This window comes from Taudactylus pleione, unplaced genomic scaffold, assembly GCF_031769625.1.
Source record: "Taudactylus pleione unplaced genomic scaffold, aTauple2 ptg000250l, whole genome shotgun sequence".
Taxonomy (NCBI): Eukaryota; Metazoa; Chordata; class Amphibia; order Anura; family Myobatrachidae; genus Taudactylus; species Taudactylus pleione.
Genome location: NW_028284652.1, coordinates 10,291,135 through 10,307,730, shown reverse-complemented (window position 1 = coordinate 10,307,730; position 16,596 = coordinate 10,291,135). Strand labels below are relative to the sequence as shown.

The 16,596-nt window shown below is 48.8% G+C and overlaps 1 pseudogene; it reads left to right on the top strand.

The window, feature by feature from the left end:
* LOC148515403 (solute carrier family 12 member 3-like) overlaps positions 1 to 7,801 on the top strand; it is a 72,180-nt pseudogene extending 64,379 nt beyond the window's left edge.
* The last annotated feature ends 8,795 nt before the right edge of the window (positions 7,802 to 16,596 follow it).

The following is a 16,596-nucleotide window of genomic DNA, read 5'->3' as shown; positions in this document are numbered from 1 at the left end:
TTCCAAAGACCTCGAGGAAGAAGGGAGACCGGAGAACACAGGTACACAAAGTGGAAGGACCACTTCACCAACAAAGAGTCGCTGAAGGTTGCTTCAGAATCCCCAGAGCTGGACTGTAACACCATAGTGTGATAAAGTCAGAAGGCCATGAGGGTCACCTCAGGGGGGCCCCCCCTGCTCACCAGGAGATGAAACCTCTCTTGGGGAAGAGACTAGTCCCCGGGATGCACGTCGTGACGGCTGAGGACTCCCGCTTCCCAATGGAGAGCTCCTGAAATGAACGCTGCCGAGATGGTCGGGAGGAGACCCTCGGACTATGTCCGAATATGTGACATACCTGTCATTGCCACCCAACGAACAGTGTTGCTAAAAAGGAAGCCACTGTCCTGACCCTGTCGGACTGAACCTTTTCAGGTTCACCGGGAAACAAGAGTTATGCCAGAGTAAGTTAATTGACAGGGTGGAATCGACAGACGTCCAACTGCACTGAAAAGGATTCGATCCAGACACTGTCCATAGCAAAGAAAACCCTGGACGAGATGGCCATAGCCACCCGGACAGGGACCGACTTGCCTCCGGAGAGAGCATCATCGTTTGAACAGTTATCCGACAGAAAAAACTCGTTCCATCTGGAGATGAGCCAATTATGGAAAGGCCTGGAATGGAACTGAGCCCATTCCACCATGCATCCCAGAGTGTAAAGACATCTGTCGACTGCACAGACAACCATGTACTCCTAATGGAAGAGTGGAGATTCCGTCTTACGCCAGAAGAATTCTCAGATTCTGAGAATCCAGCAGGGATCCTAGATGAAGAATACCCAGAGAGGGATGCAGGGAGGACTTTTTCCCCGTTGATTAAACGTCTGCACCCTGAAGAAGCCACAGTCATCCTGACCTGGCCGTAAAGTACCCCGGTGATCCCGCTAAGAGCAGGAGGCCGTCCAGGTACAGGAGCATTGGGATATACTGAACAGAAGAACTGTCAGAAAATCCAAAACGCTGGTAAACCCCTGTGGGGCTGAGGACAGTCCCAACAGGCAGAGCCCGAAAAATTGTAAGTGTTGCTGTGATACAGCAAACCTCAGCCCATGCTGAGGAAAGGTCTCTGTAAGTACCCGTAGGCACGCGTCCTGTATATCCAGTGATACCATAAAGTCCCCAGGTTCCAAACATCGTATGAAGGAGCATAGGGATTTCCTCCTGAGCCCAGGTAGCTTTAGGAACTGGTTCAGGGAATTGAGACAGAGAATAGGCCAAAGAGGACCATTCAGCCACCGCACCAGAAAGAAAGCAGAACAACCAGTCCCTCACTGAGATAGTGGGGATGGCCTAATTAGCTCCGCTTACCGCAACAACTGCATAGCTTTCTGGATCTGTAAGGCCCTTGTAAAGAGGCCGCCTGAGCAAAGAGGGCGTACCCTCCTACCCACGTAGCCGCGGCAACTTGACACTAGTACCGGGCGAACTGAGAAAATCGGTATCTCCCAGTTGTAGGCCTGTCCCGTCAGGCTGAAGAGATATCCGTAGGTTCAGAAGCAGGATCGGCTGGCAGTCCAGGCCTGCTCGGTACTGGATATGTCGGCCCTTGTAGATGCCGACAGTCTACGAAGAAACAGACCTTTAGGCTGACCCAGAGGACAAAAAAGACTTAACAGACTTAGTCTGAGGCCTTGTAGTGGGCATAGCTGAAAGCGGTAAACTTGTCGTTAGTAATACTGCCAATGTTACTACAATCTTGTCAAGGTCAGGACCAAACAATATCAACCCTAAAGATGGTATCTGCACCTCTGCATTCCCAGAGCGCAGCCATAGGGTATTACGGAGGATACAGTCGCAGCCGGAACTCTGAAAGTTAGGAGACTGGTATCCAATATAGGCATTTCCACCTATGACAACTGCATATATTACGTGAGCGACCAAATACATTTGAACCCCCGACGTGTTGGAGGGCAAAAAACGTTACAAATGCATCAACCCAATATGCAATAGTATTAACCAACCATGCTATAGCCATGGTAGGATGGGTAACAACTCCTGAAAGCAAGTATACTGATTTCAGGCAGAGTTACCACCTACGGATCCGAAGAATCCGACCACGCAGGAATGGGAGGCGTAGTAACGTCTGTAATCAGACGAGTAACACGCCCATCCACCCCAGGAGGTGCTCGTGATGACCCTCAGGGAATTTGGGACAGGGGGCCAAACACTGTTGTAACACCTCCTATCTGGCAACAGCCAGAGTCCCGCTATGCGATCCACCCGCTAGTCAGCAACAGGGAACCCGAAGGCACGCAATACTGAGGGTGTATGATACAGGTGCAGGTCAACATTCACTCTAACCAGAATGGACCTGCTACCAGCCCTAAAGCAGGGATAATAATACCTGAAATAGGCTTCCCCCCGTGTAAGAGGGAAAGAGCCCCAAACAGTATCCAGTTCACGGCAGAGCCAACTGGGAAGTAACCACAGGGCGTCAACCACGCCAATTAGCATTTCGTAGAAAACGACATCCACCCAGGGTGGCTGTTGTGGTAATCCCTGCAAGGGGAATGACAGACTATTGTGGCACCAGGGGGAATTCATAAACTGCGAAAAAACCTCTGCAGGGAGCGGTAGTCTGTGTCACAGGGGAAGAGTGCAAGAAGCTGCGAGATACCCTGAGATGAAAAGGGCAGTATGGTGAAGTAACCCCAAGAGAGGTACAACAATGGGGCCCGCCCGGCGATCCGCAATTGAGAGGATCCCGAGAAAACAAACCGCCCAAGGGGGTCGTGAAAGGGGCCGGCACCAGATGACGCCACATACAGAACCCTTTATGAGTCAAATCCTCCGCACTAACACCTGCAGCACATGACTTGCAGGATAGTAAAAATGGGTGCAGTATAACGCTCTATCTCCTGGTCAGACATATCTGACCAATCTTGGCGGAAATATTAAGCAGCACTATACTGGTCCTGACTGATGCCAAAAATTAGCTGCAGGGACCCATTTTCAGCGTATGCAACACACAGTTCCATCTAAAATATGGCAACGTGCAGCACGCAACAGTATGTGACAAACCACACAAATATTAACAAGTATATAAATGTGAGGTCTCAGAACCACCCTAAGTACAGCTGTATTAGGGCAGATAAAGAAAAGGGATAGATATACACTGACAGGTGAGAGAATAAAGTACAGACAGTCAGCACTAGCATAAGTCACATACAATGCAGATATATACATATATACATAAACATGTCATATAATATACTGCACTATTACACTGCATTCAACTGCCCAGATTCAGTGTCTGGGAAGGCTACAGCGCTGTGTACACTGACCTGATGGTGAGGTACACAGGGGGACTGGACCAACTGCCATCCTGAGAGATTTCTGCTGCACCACAGAGATAAAATGGCCGCTGGAGACCTCAGAAGCAGCGTGGCCCGCGGAGGAAGCAGCTCAGCGACGCCAGACTATGGATACTGAAAGGCGCGCTGAGCTGAGGGGAGGAGCCGCTGTAACAGGGAAGGCTGCCTCCCCTGGCCGGCTATTAACCCCCGGGACGCCGGCTCCCTGCACCGATCGTTAAGTCCCTGGTGGTCTAGTGGACCCACGGGGTATGGGGGGCCCGCCGCCACTGCCGGCGCCTCCGGTCTGTCCCCTGAGACCGGAGGCACAGGACTGCATTTGAAATGCGCGGATCACCGCAAGCGGTGATCCGCGACCTTACCTGCTCCCCGTGGATCCGGCAGCAGTCCTGGGCGCCCGCAGAGTCCGGCTAGTACAGACTCTGGGGTCCCGCTGAGATCCCCAGATCTGTACTGGCGTCTCAGCGCCAGCGGGGTGACGGAGCGGCAGCTTAGACGTCCTATGGACAGTCCGACGCTGCCGCTCTGAAGAGTCCAAAGTCCATGGAAAAAACTTTGGGCCTGATTCAGACCCACTCGCGAGCGGCTGTCCGCTCGCAAGTGGGTCGATGGTCTGCACTGAGCATGCGCACGACGGAGGGAGCTCCGTCGTGCGCATGCGCCAGACACGACGAGCGAAGGACTTTCCTTCGCTCGTTGTGTCCGATCAAAGGGGGCGTGCTGTCAATGTTGATTGTCAGCACGCCCCCTTTGGTGGGCGTGCCGGGGGCGTGCCTCCCTGACGGGGGCGTTCCCACGGGAACGCCTCCCGTCAGAAGCCGGCCCACTGACATCACTAGTGATGTCAGTGGGAGTGATTTTGGCTCTGATAGAGCCAAAATCACTCCGGAGCTTGCGGTTGAATACCTCAACCGCAGGCTCCGGCTCGCAATTTCGATGGTCGCGATGGTCACGACCATCGCGGCCATCAAAATGCACGCTCGTATAGCCTGTGGGTGGTGACCCACAGCTATACGAGCGTCCAGGAGGACGCTCCATGAAAATGGAGCCCGGCCCTCATGCAGAGCGTGCGCTCTGCTCAGAGCGTACGGCTCTGAATGAGGGCCTTTGTCCCTAAAAAAATAAAATAAGCTTAGGGGCTGCTAATCAGCTCCCCCTGCGCTAACGGTGACCCGACTCCGGCCGGGCACCAACTGAAACTGAGGTGCCTCTGGCTTGGGGGTGGGGTTATAGGGAGAGTGGACCCAGTGCATCCTGGGAGCTAAAAGCTTTAACTGCGTGGTGCCCGGATTTGGTTCCCAACCTATACCCCAAGGTCAACCCTGTGGACCCCCTATGGACCCTGAAGTAGAAAGTGATCTTTTTCTAGGTGCATGGGACCCTACTAACATAATGGGTTCTACATACCCTCCGCAATAAAGCTGATCATTCCCAGCTGTGAAAGGTAGGAAAACCCTAAAACATGTATAGCTCATCTCTATAGTTATCCCCACTGTGTCCGCATATAGGGCCTGATTCAGAGCCGGACGCTATTTGCGCTCCATCGTTCAGAAAAAAGGGGTGGCTATTCAAATGAACCGTTCACTCTTTGCGGTCTGTTCACGCCTCTAGGTCTGAACGAGCGAACAAAATTTGCGGTCGTTTTTTGGGAAACTACGCCCCCTGGCCGCTCACATCCTACATCATGTCCGCTATTTATTAGATTAATCGAGTACATCGACCAGCGTATGAACTGCTCACTATTCTTGTGGTTGGTTTTTCCTACCGCAATCTTGCTAGCAGTTCTGACTATAAAATAACCCAGTGACGTGGTCAATGACGCTGCTGTATTAATTATGCACACCCATAAAACGCCCGTTTTGACCTTTAAGCACGCCTGCGTTCTGATCTCCACTCCCCGTTTTCAAGCACCTTCCCGTTACCACCCACATACGCCTCCTCCTGTCACTGAAAATAGCAGGCATTCGCTATTTAGCGAACAAACGATTTTCGGCCGCACTGACTGGTTCGCGCATGCGTATTACGATCCGTACGCATGCGCAGTTGTGCAAACATCGCTCGGAACAAACGAGCGGCCACTTACGAGCGGCTCTGAATCAGGCCCATAATCCATCCAGATCGCGACCACAGTTCTCCGCGTGGCTCCAGCACTAACAACTTCCGGGTTCGCTTCCAGAAATGATGTTGCCGGCATCTGAATGCACGGCATTCTTTTCATCTGCGCCATCCCTTGTTCTCCTGTGTGTGGTCACGTGGCACTCATCCGCCTGTTTCTATCTTTAGAAGATATGCTGGATATATTCACTCCATAGGAAGGCACCATGACACTTACATTTCTCTATATCCGGAGTGCCCATCTACATGCAGTTGTGTATATATACAGGGCCGCAACTAGGGGGGGGATAGAGGTGCACGTGCACCGGGAGGGGATTGCGGGGGGGTGAAAAAGCAGACTCTGCCATCTGAAAATGGCCGCCGCCGAAGAGGAGACTAATGCTAGAGGTCCTTACTGGACCTCTAGTGTCTGTCTCTTTCTTGGCGGCGGCTATTTTTGGATGGCAGTTTTCAGCAGATTCCATACGGACTAGCCGTCCGCATGGACTCTGCTGAAAACGGCCATCAAAAAATGGCCGCCGCCAAGGAAGAGACAGATGCTAGAGGTCCTACTGGACCTCTAGTGTCTGTTAGCAGAGCGCAATGCACACAGCATTCCCGGAAGTGCCGGGAACGCTGGCGCTGCAGGGAGAGGATGCTGAGAGCTGCATCTTCTCCCTTCAAACCCCCCTGGCAACGAGCATAAACCCCCCTGGCTGAGCATAAACCCCCATGGCAACGAGCATGGAACCCCATGGCAACGAGCAGGTAATTTTAAAGTAATTAGAAGCATTACTGTGGGGCATAAAATGGTGTCGGGCAAATATGTAAGTGGCACTTTGGTAATAGGCATTACAGTGTGTGGCATAATGTGTAATGGGCATTATGGTGTATGGAATAATGTAAGTCACTATACCAGGGACGTCTGAGTAATGCACTGCCTTATGGAGGAGCAAGGACAAAATCCAGGTACGGGAAGGGAGGGGGGCGCAAAATTGCTGCCTTGCACCGGGTGACAGATATCCTAGTTTCGGCCCTGATATATATATATATATATTTATATATATATACTGTTTGCCTCCATGAACATAGCCATAGTATAAGCTATTATATGTTTAAATACAGTTTGCTAAAAAAAAAAACGGTAAACATCGGCTCCAGACAACCAATGTTTATATCTAAATTTTATTTTGTATTCAATGTTTAAAACATCGGTACTTCTAAAGTTTTCTTTCGATGTCCCATCCCTACTTGAAAAGACTTTATTTAGAAACTGTACCTCAGTGAGATACAGGGCCTCATTCAGAGGCGGTCGTAGGATGCAAGCGGTCTTTCAGAAACATGTCGGTCGTTAGGCTGTGGGTTAACACCCACAGCTCTAACGACCGCTAAGGGAGATGGTCACGATGGTAAAAACCATCGCGACCATCGGGGCTTACGACGAGACCCTAGGGTAGGGTCTCGTCAACCTTAAGCCCCAGGGAGCTTCCTGCTGTTTCAGCAGAAAGCTCCCCACTGACATCACTGATGATGTCAGTGGGGACGCCCTCAAACGGCTAGCGTTCCGGCGGGAACGCCTCCGTTTGGGCAGGCACGCCCCCTGCCCGCCCAGCAAACGGAGTGAGCTGTCAATCAACATCGACAGCTCGCTCCGTCTGCTTCGAGTCTGCTAACGATGGATCACCCGTCGTTAGCGGGGGCTCGCGCATGCGCACAACGGAGCTGGCTCTGTCGTGCGCATGCCCTGTGGCCAAACATCGAGTCGGTTGCAAGCACTAAGCGCTCACGACCGACTCTGAATAAGGTCCACAGTTTCTAAATAAAGTCTTTAGCCCATTAGTGTGCCTTTATTACTGGTGACAGCCATTTTTCTGGAGACCAGAAATCCACTGAGACCTATGTTAACAACTCAGCCACTATGGCTTCCGGATAGAAGACAAACTGATGGTGCAATTGATCGGCAAGTGGTGAATGAAATGTAGGATAGGATCATCAGCATCGTGTCCCCTTTACAGCTTGGGCTCCTTGCAAATGTACCTACGTAGGTACCACCCTTATAATGGCCCTGTCTTCCTCAGTGACAAGTCTCTTATTTCATAGTGTCTGTAAGTTCATCTAACTTATTTAATACATTTCATTAAGGTTTAGTGCTTCCACATATGTAATTATTTTGTCTCTTCCATAGATCATAGCTTTACACAATTTATTTTCTTTTACCTTATGTAGTCTGCTGGCCTAGGTCAGATGAAGCCAAATGTCCTGTTTTTGGGATATAAGAAGAACTGGCAGACTTCTCACCCAAGGAACGTTGAAAGCTACATGGCAATGCTGCAGTACGTATACAATGCTTGATTTAAAGTAATAGGAGTGTGCTCCTTACACTCACTCATTGGTTCAGCAACAAAATGGCAATGGTTATATGACCTACATCTGTCTGTTGTGTCTTACCTCTCTCTTAATTCACTTTTTTCATTCCACTGAAAAATAATCTTAGGACCTATTATGGGTTGGAGGTAGAGATCCATCATCTGTGTTTTTTTAGTCAATTAATAGGCAGATTTGTCCTCCATGCTAGATACCTGTATGCCATTCTTACTAGCTCAACATTCATATTCCCATTACATACTTACAGCTAAATAGAGTCCATAACTCCAAATATATTTTTTTATCATTACATTTGTATTGAATATATGCAAAAATAAATAATTGGGGTACAGAAAAAATTCTAGAAGACAACAAGGGGGGAAACAAAAACATAAAGGGGGATAGGAGAGACAGGTCATCTACAGGCGTCAAACAAACAATAAACCAGAAATGACTAAGTATAATGATCAGGCGTCTGAATATACCACCAGTTTCATTTCAATTGAATTGAAAAGGGGGGGAGAAGCATGTGCAGGGGGGGGTGTACACTTTCCCTCTGTGACATATATGTGCCATGGAAGCCACTTCTTAATAGGAGAAGAAGGGTGTGTAGAGTAAGGAGTCTCTCTAGTCTCAATTTCAAAATGGAGGAAGGCCGATACTAAAACGTGACCAAGGACATAACGTATAGATTTAGGAATGATGGGCTGATACCAATGTAGAAGGGCTAAGGAGGGGTCTGGGGTGAGGCCTAACACATCATGTATAAGGGTAAGCACTTCCATCCAAAAAGGGCGTAATACAGGACATTCCCAAAAAACATGGAAATTAGAACCATCAGAATGGCAGAGACACCAGCAAAACTTGGAAGTCGCAGGCCATATCTTATGGAGTTTCAATGGAGTCAAGTTCAATCTATTTAAGAGCTTGACATGCATTTCAGTATGATTGGTGCATTTAGAGAGGGAGAAGGAAGAAAGCTGAATAGATTCCCAGTGTTTAAGGGTCAAATATTTTATTTTTAATGATTACTCTACCCATGCATATTTGGTGACCGATCAGGCATAGAAGCATTGTTGGAATTATAGGAGGTGAGGTGGGCCCAGTGTGAAGGTACAACCATTTGTCCGGCCCCCGTAGCAATAACATTGTCATTAAGATATCCCCGGATGATGTTATTATAAAGTATTATGTCTAAATATTCCCAGCACCACAAATATGATAAACACACTGTAATGTTCCCAGTTCACATTATGCCACACAGAAACCCAGTTCACATATAGTATGCCACAGTGCCCCCACAGTATATAAATGTGCTATTAATGCTGATGACAAACCAATAATATATAATGTTACATTATTATTTTATTTTATTTGCAAGGTGCCACAAACGGTCCGTAACACTGTACATAGGGATGAACAGAGAACATATTAAACAATGCACTAACAATAAGGAATAATACATCATTCCACAACACCAAATTCCACAGTGATCAACTACAAGAAAATGACAGGGTATAAATTGAGAGAATAGCAAATCCAGCTATTGACAAGACATTGAGCATCAGTGATAAGTAGCACCCAGATGAGGTAGGCCAGTACTCACTATTGTCGGCTTGAGAACCAGTGCTACACTTGGTGACTAGTGTGTAATCTAATAAGACATGGGAATGTGTTTCACAGGTCAGCAGTAAAATCCTAGAGGTGGGAGAGCAAAGAGGTTATCAATGTTGTCTTTTGCAGACTGGAGGAAGTGTAGGTAGAAATGAGCAGCGCTGGATTATAGGTGGGGCAGTCACCCAGCGGTCTCCACACATTGGGGGCCCCCACACTGCTGCAAACTTTCTGGGCCACTCTGGAACCTCTTTGGCCGGCTCCTGGCAGTAGTGACAGCACACTCATGCAATGATGGTCCGTGGCTGACTTTGCCCCTACGCTAATATAATGCCGTGATTCATGCGTGAGTAGGTAGGGGCGGAGCCTAATGCTGTGAAGTGCCCATCCCCATCAGAAGAAGCCTGCCCTGATGCTGCAATAGGTTGTATGTGTGCTGTCACCCCCTCCTTCCCTTTCTCTTTCCCTCTCTCTCCCCAGCCCTCTTTCTCTTTCCTCCTCCCTCCATCTCTCCCCCTCTCTGTCTCCCTCACTCTTTCTTTCTCTCTGTATCCTTCCTTGTCCCTTCTTCCCTCTCTCTCTCCCTCTGTCTGTCTCTTATTCTCCCTTTCCCCCCACCCTCTCTACCTCTCCCTCCCCCCTCTATCTCCCTCATGACTTTTCTACCTCCCTGTCTCCCTCCCTCTCGGTTTTCTGTCTTTCTCTCTCTCTCTCTTCCTCCAGCTCTCCCTCTTTCTCTCTCTTCCCCTCCCTCCATCCCTCTCTGTCCCTTCCATCTCTCACCCTCTCTGCCTCTTTATCCCTCTCTTCCTCTATCTTGCTCCCCATCCCTCTCTGTCTCACTCTCTCTCCCTTTCTCCCTCCTTGATCCTCCTTTTCTCTCCCTCCTTCTCTCTTTCTCTATATCACCTCACTCAAAATCCTGTGTTTGCCCCTGGCAGTGTACTAGATCATGTTCACTATGCTGCCAGGAGTTGGTTACCAGCAGTGCCCTGGACATGATGTAGTATGCTGCGACCTTGCTGGAGAGTCTGGAGACAAGGTAACGGGCATAGTAGTCGCTGCGTGGGGCTGTGGCAATTTTATTGATAGGGCCCCCACGACCTTATTTACCCTGGGACCCCCAGTAGCCTTAATCCTGCATTGGAAATGATATTGGAGATGTATGGGAGAGAGGAGTGGCTGAGGCCTTTGTAGGACAGAGTAATGAGTTTAATCTGTAGGAGACAGTGTAGTGATTGGTAGAGAGGGCCAGCTGAGGTAGAGCGCAGAGAGAAGAAAATAAGGCAGGCAGAGGCACATCATAGGGATTGAAAAGGGGTGAGATGGAACATGGATAGACCAGATAGAAACAGAGTTCAGTAAATGAGGTGAGAGATAATGAGGGACTGAATGAAGTCTTTTGCTTCCATGGTGAGAGGCCAGATGCTGGAGATGTTGCATAGGCAGGATCAACAGGAATGAGAGAGGAACTCAATATGGGGAGTGAAGAAGAGGGATGGGTCAATGATGACTCCTAAGAAGCAGTCTTGAGGCTGGGTACACACCTGGACGTCTTGTCCACCAACCCAGGGATTCACAGATTGAGAGGCCAATTGGTAAGCCGATAAACACCTGTTGCTCAATATTCCTGCGCTGACATCACAACTGGATGGGCATTTAAATTTGCCGCCTAGTCGGAATGTCAGTGTCGGCGGGTCCCTGCATCAAGTGTACGAGCAGTCAGCAGGTCGCCCATACACACAGCCAGGTGCGCGGATATATACGCAAGATATATCAGCATCTGTTGTGTTGCAAGACCGATGCGCTATGTCTATGAACAACACTATGTGATATGTTGTTAATTGGCTGATTGAACGACATATCGCATAGAGTATACGTTCAGGAAGCCGGTGGACGCAATGCCGACCGCCGGCTTTCTGACTGCTTAATCCCAGTGAGGGTTAAATGATAGGCGTCTAAATCTAGATACCTGTCATTGTACCGCTGCCGGGAGACCGGCGCCCGGCATCCCGATCGAAGAGATGCCAGGCGTGGACAGCCGCGTGGGGGGGTTAGGTTTGGGGCTCCCGGGGGGGACTTAGGGTTAGGCACCGCCCCGGGAGGTTAGGGTCAGGCTAGGGGATGGGGGGGTTAGGCACCCCCTCGGGGGACAGGTTTAGGCGGCGGGGAAGAGGGGGCTAGGTTTAGGCATTTAGAGAGGGGATTAGGGTTAGGCACCCTAAAGGACGGTTAGGGGGTAGAATTAGGTTAGTTTATACTTACCTTTAGGATGATTGGGATCTCCTCCTCTGTCGGGCTGCCGCTGCCAGCGGTAAATCATACTGAATGCATCGTATAGTATGTACCCTGCATGACAGACGAAAGAGATTGTTTTAGGGATGGTCATCGAATGATGCACCATTGTCTGTGCCATCTGTGATTTACATCGATGGTGGGAAACCTTTGATGGGAAACTATAAAGGGTTTACACCATCGATGAACATCCCAGCTTCAGGGATTCGGTGGGGCAGGTCAGAATTAAGCTCTGTAACCCCAGCATCTTGAAAAAAAGGATTTGCTGCATTCTTTGCCATTGGTGTCGGGGAACCATTGTATCTCCGCCATTGATGGCAAAGACATCGACAATTGGTGACAAACCATTGATGGTTGATGGTCTTTCCGAGTGTATTGCCTTCAACTAATAGCCTGGAGGGTGGAAGGACGGTGATTTCAGTATTAGACAGACATACTGAGCTTCAGATAGTCAATTGGAAACATAGGCAGATGGGAGTGGAGATGGCAAAGGAGGAGAGGAGAGAGTACAGGTGATATTAAAGGCCAATAGAGCCCAGGAGAATGGGCTGTAGAGGGAGAAGAACATATTAAGGGCCTGATTCAGAGCCTTATGCAATGCCGATGTTTCACGGTTGAGTGATTATCGGTGCACATGCGTCAAGGTACATTACCATAGTCGATAGCCACGCCTATTTATTCGTAATGTGTCTGACAGTAACGGAGCGTTTGGGGAAGGTAAAACGGAGTGACGGCTAAAAACACAGGCCAGTTGCGACTGTTTTGAGGGGTGCATCTGCGACCCTGTACGCAAGAAATATGGCTCTGACATCTCCATTCCCATGGCCATTCGGTGCGACCATAGGGTAAGCTCAGGATTGGTGCCTACAGGTCACGCATGCGCACAAGAGCCCTGACGTCTGGCGGAAGGAGCCGGACAGGGGCGGAGAGATCCGAAAGGATCCCTCTTGCAACCCGGACCTCCTTCCCACAGGGAAGGAGCGGGTTGCGAGTCCGAAGCAGGAGCATTCGCCATCTGAAGATGGCGAATGCTCCCTTTCGGAGCTTGATGAATTCTGTCCCCATACTAGTGTATGGGGACAGCGGGCCATTCCGCAAAAGGAAGGTAACTAGGAGATACATGTGATATCTCCTGCTTTACCTTCTTGATTAATGGCCCAATAACTTAATTTTTACAATTGCTGGTGAAAATGTGCATTTTCACCTACTTCTGTAAAAATTAAGTGATGATGAATAGGTCCCTATATGTGTGACCAGAATGCAACATTTGGTACTCTAGTCAAATGAGCAGAACAACACACACAGGAATGCATTGAGCCCATTGGTAAAACTCTAAACCTTTGTCCCAGTTGATTACACTGGTATAATAAGGCGTCCATAACTTTATTGCAATTAAAGACAATATAACAACCTACAACTAACATATTCTAAAATAAAGACACGGACACAGACTGCTTTGGTTAAATGGTCATAACTTGCTTTTATTGAACTTTTAATTTACTTTTGGGAGGAAAAGAAGGATGTACAAACACTCAGTTCCAGCCTTGCTACTTAACCAATATTAGGGAGCGAATGATACGCCCCCCGTGGCCATTATAAGCTGAACTGTGAAGACTCACAACCCCCTATAATACTACATAGTATGAGCATGTCCGCAGAGATGGACGCCCAAAGTCCTCCCGCAGAGGTAGGCCATACTTTGGCCCTTTAAAGGATATGTGCTCCACAACGTTTTCTTACACCTTAGGTGGACACTGGTTTGTAGCACTTTCTCGCCACCGCCAGGTTCAAAGAACCGCAGCCTGCCACCCAAACCAAAACACTAGACCGCATCCAAAAAGAAAAACAGCACCCAAAAAAATTCCTACCTTCACTCTGACCAATGTACCCCATCAGGGCGAAAAACTTGAGCCTGTTCCAGCCGCAGACTTGAATGTCCCATCACCAAACCACCAGAATTTTGCACAGGACAGCCCCAGCCTGAAGTACCACATGCTTAAGTAATAGACCGGAGTCAGCAGACCTCCCACCAGATGCCACAAGCTTGCTAATCTGAAACGCGCCAAAGAAACCCAGCACACAGTAAATCGGAACAAAATAAATTCAAAGTCAGAAGAAGCAATCAATGAAACCACCTCTACCAGACGCAGCAGCAGTCCCACATCAACTGGGCAGTGAAAATCGCCTACAATGGAGCTGTCTATAGCCCAATTCTTAAGGGACTTAGACAGCACAAAACGACTCTGTGGGGGTGGTGACCACCATTAAGGCAAGAGAAAAAGCAATACCCGCTAGGGCGTAAGCCATGGCCACCTTAGATCTGCCCCTCTGATAACGGTTCCACACAAACTCAACCAAGTGCTAATCCAACAACTCACCTGCAGGAAGAAACTTAACCCAATAAGTCTCCCAGTCGCATCACCCTGCCTTGTAAACCCCGCAAAGTAGGCTGAGCGCGGGACCCCCGGGCCAGACCAACTAGTCCGACTCGACAATCTGCCAGAAAGAAGACCGTCAAGTCATCCCAATCGTTTTTGGCTTCGGGGGCCAACATCCGAAGCCTATTAAATTGAAAATGGGATAGGGTATCCACAATCCCATTCTCAACATCCGGCACGTGTTGCGCCCTAAAACAATAATCGCCTGCAAACACTTCAAAACCAAGGACCTCAACAGACGCAGCGCCATAGGGGAAAACGAATGCTGATTATTAATAGTGTGCGCTACTCCCAGGCCATCACACCATAAATGAATTCCTGTCAGTCAACAGCCACAAATCAACAGCCACTATTTATTGGAAAAAGTTCCAATAACAGCAGGTTGGACTGAAAGCCACACGATATCCATGATGCAGGCCATGGAGCAGTGCACCAGTACCCTTGAAAGAATGTGTTGAAGTCAGTCGAACCAGCAGCATCGGTGAACAACTGCAATTCGGCATTGTCAACCGGCTGCAAGGGCCAATCAACTCCAAATTAAAATCAACCATAATTGAAGCCCACCCCCGTAAATCAACCAAAAATTTCCCTGAATAGGCGAGCACTGAAATGTGGGTTAGAGACCTCCGCAATAGCACGCTCTAGCTTACAGAAAAAGAAACAGCCCCATCAAAATAGTCCAGCAAGCAATATTAAATGCAACCTAGGACCGACTGCCCTGACGCAATTTAAACTGCCAAGAAGCCAAACAATACTGAATCTTCCCTAGCAAACCGCTGCACTTTATCAGCCGGCAACCGGCAGCACCCTTCAACTGTATCCACTTCAATTCCAAGGACCGACCGACTGCCCTGACGCAATTTAAACTGCCAAGAAGCCAAACAACACTGAATCTGCCCTAGCAAACCGCTGCACTTTATCAGCCGGCAACCGGCAGCACCCTTCAACTGTATCCACTTCAATTCCAAGGTAAGACAAGAGGAAGTCGGGCCTTCCGCTTTGTCCAAGGCAACCGGCAATCCGAGCCCCGGAAAAGCGGCCTGCGCAGAAAATAAAACCTCCCCACAAACTGCGCCATCTGATGGCCTGACGAACAAAGTGGTCCCAATAATGTGCAATTCCCACATGGCCCATACCAGCCTGGATACACCAATGCAAGAAAGAGTTAAACTGTTCAAAATACTCACACGAGATAGCGCAGCCCAAGGGGAGGCACCTGTCAACAAAAATTGGCCATCTAACTGAAAATCCATAAAATGTGGTAACTCAGGGTGCAAAGGCAGCAGGTGAAAAGTGGATTCAACAACCAATTTTGCCCTAAAAAAACCCCAAGACTAAACCCTTTGTTGCCTATCGAATAACTGATACTGAATCAGGCAAAGCGAGTGGGGGATTGCATCGTTCACAGAGCCCCCATGAGGACATGATAAATACTGGATAAACGAGTTTGGCCCTGGACCTTCTCGGGAACAACACCGAGATGGGAAATGCACAGGTCCTGAAAAGGGAGAAAATAGCCCAAAGCCACTAAGCAAACACTTTCTGTTATACCACATGCAAATTCAGGGGGGTGGTGACCACATGTAATGCGCCAGCTACAGGTAACCATAAACCCACACCAAAACCCACCAGCAAATATCAGGAATCTTCACACAAAGGATACCAGCCCAACCATTAGACAAATCTAAAACAACCGGAGAATAGGCCTTATTTGTCAACCCGGGGAACATCACTCCTGCCCCCTGAACCGCCCTTTGATCCTGACTAACAATCTTTGGCAGGGTGACTGCCATTACAAATGTGGCAGAATAGCGAAAAATGACGCCCAGCCACCCTAGAACACAGAGAATCGTTATAAGCACAACACTTCCCCTTGGCGAGCACGTCCATGCCCACACTAGAAGAAGGGTTAGGCTCCCTTCCCTGCGCCACATCCACAGGCAAGTTAGCCTCCTGTGCAACCACTAACCAAACCTCTACATCCGTACAACCCAGTGGCATGACCAGCTGACCATCCTGCTTCTGACGAAACTGCTCGTAATAATCTCTCCATACAAAACCCTTGGACTAATGAAAATATCATGCACCAAATGACTATATTTATTTACATGACGGTGAGTCGAAGGGCGAGTTTCGAGGTAGCAGGCCGGAAAAAACAGTATGACACCCCCCCGTCTTCTTGACCTTATCTTAAGGAATTTTCCTTGTCATCCGTTAGCGAAAAAATATCTCCAAGTGTTTTTTCTTGCGAGTCTTAACCCTAACACGCTTACCCAAGCCCCTGTCCACTTGCAAAAGTAGCGCAGTGAGCCATACCTGGATCCTCAACTGATGCCGCAGAAGCAACTGGAATTTCTAAATGCCCTGACATTTAGCTGCCTTCTTAACTAGAATGCCGTGCAACCAGCTTAGCCAATTTATGTGGGCGTACAAGTG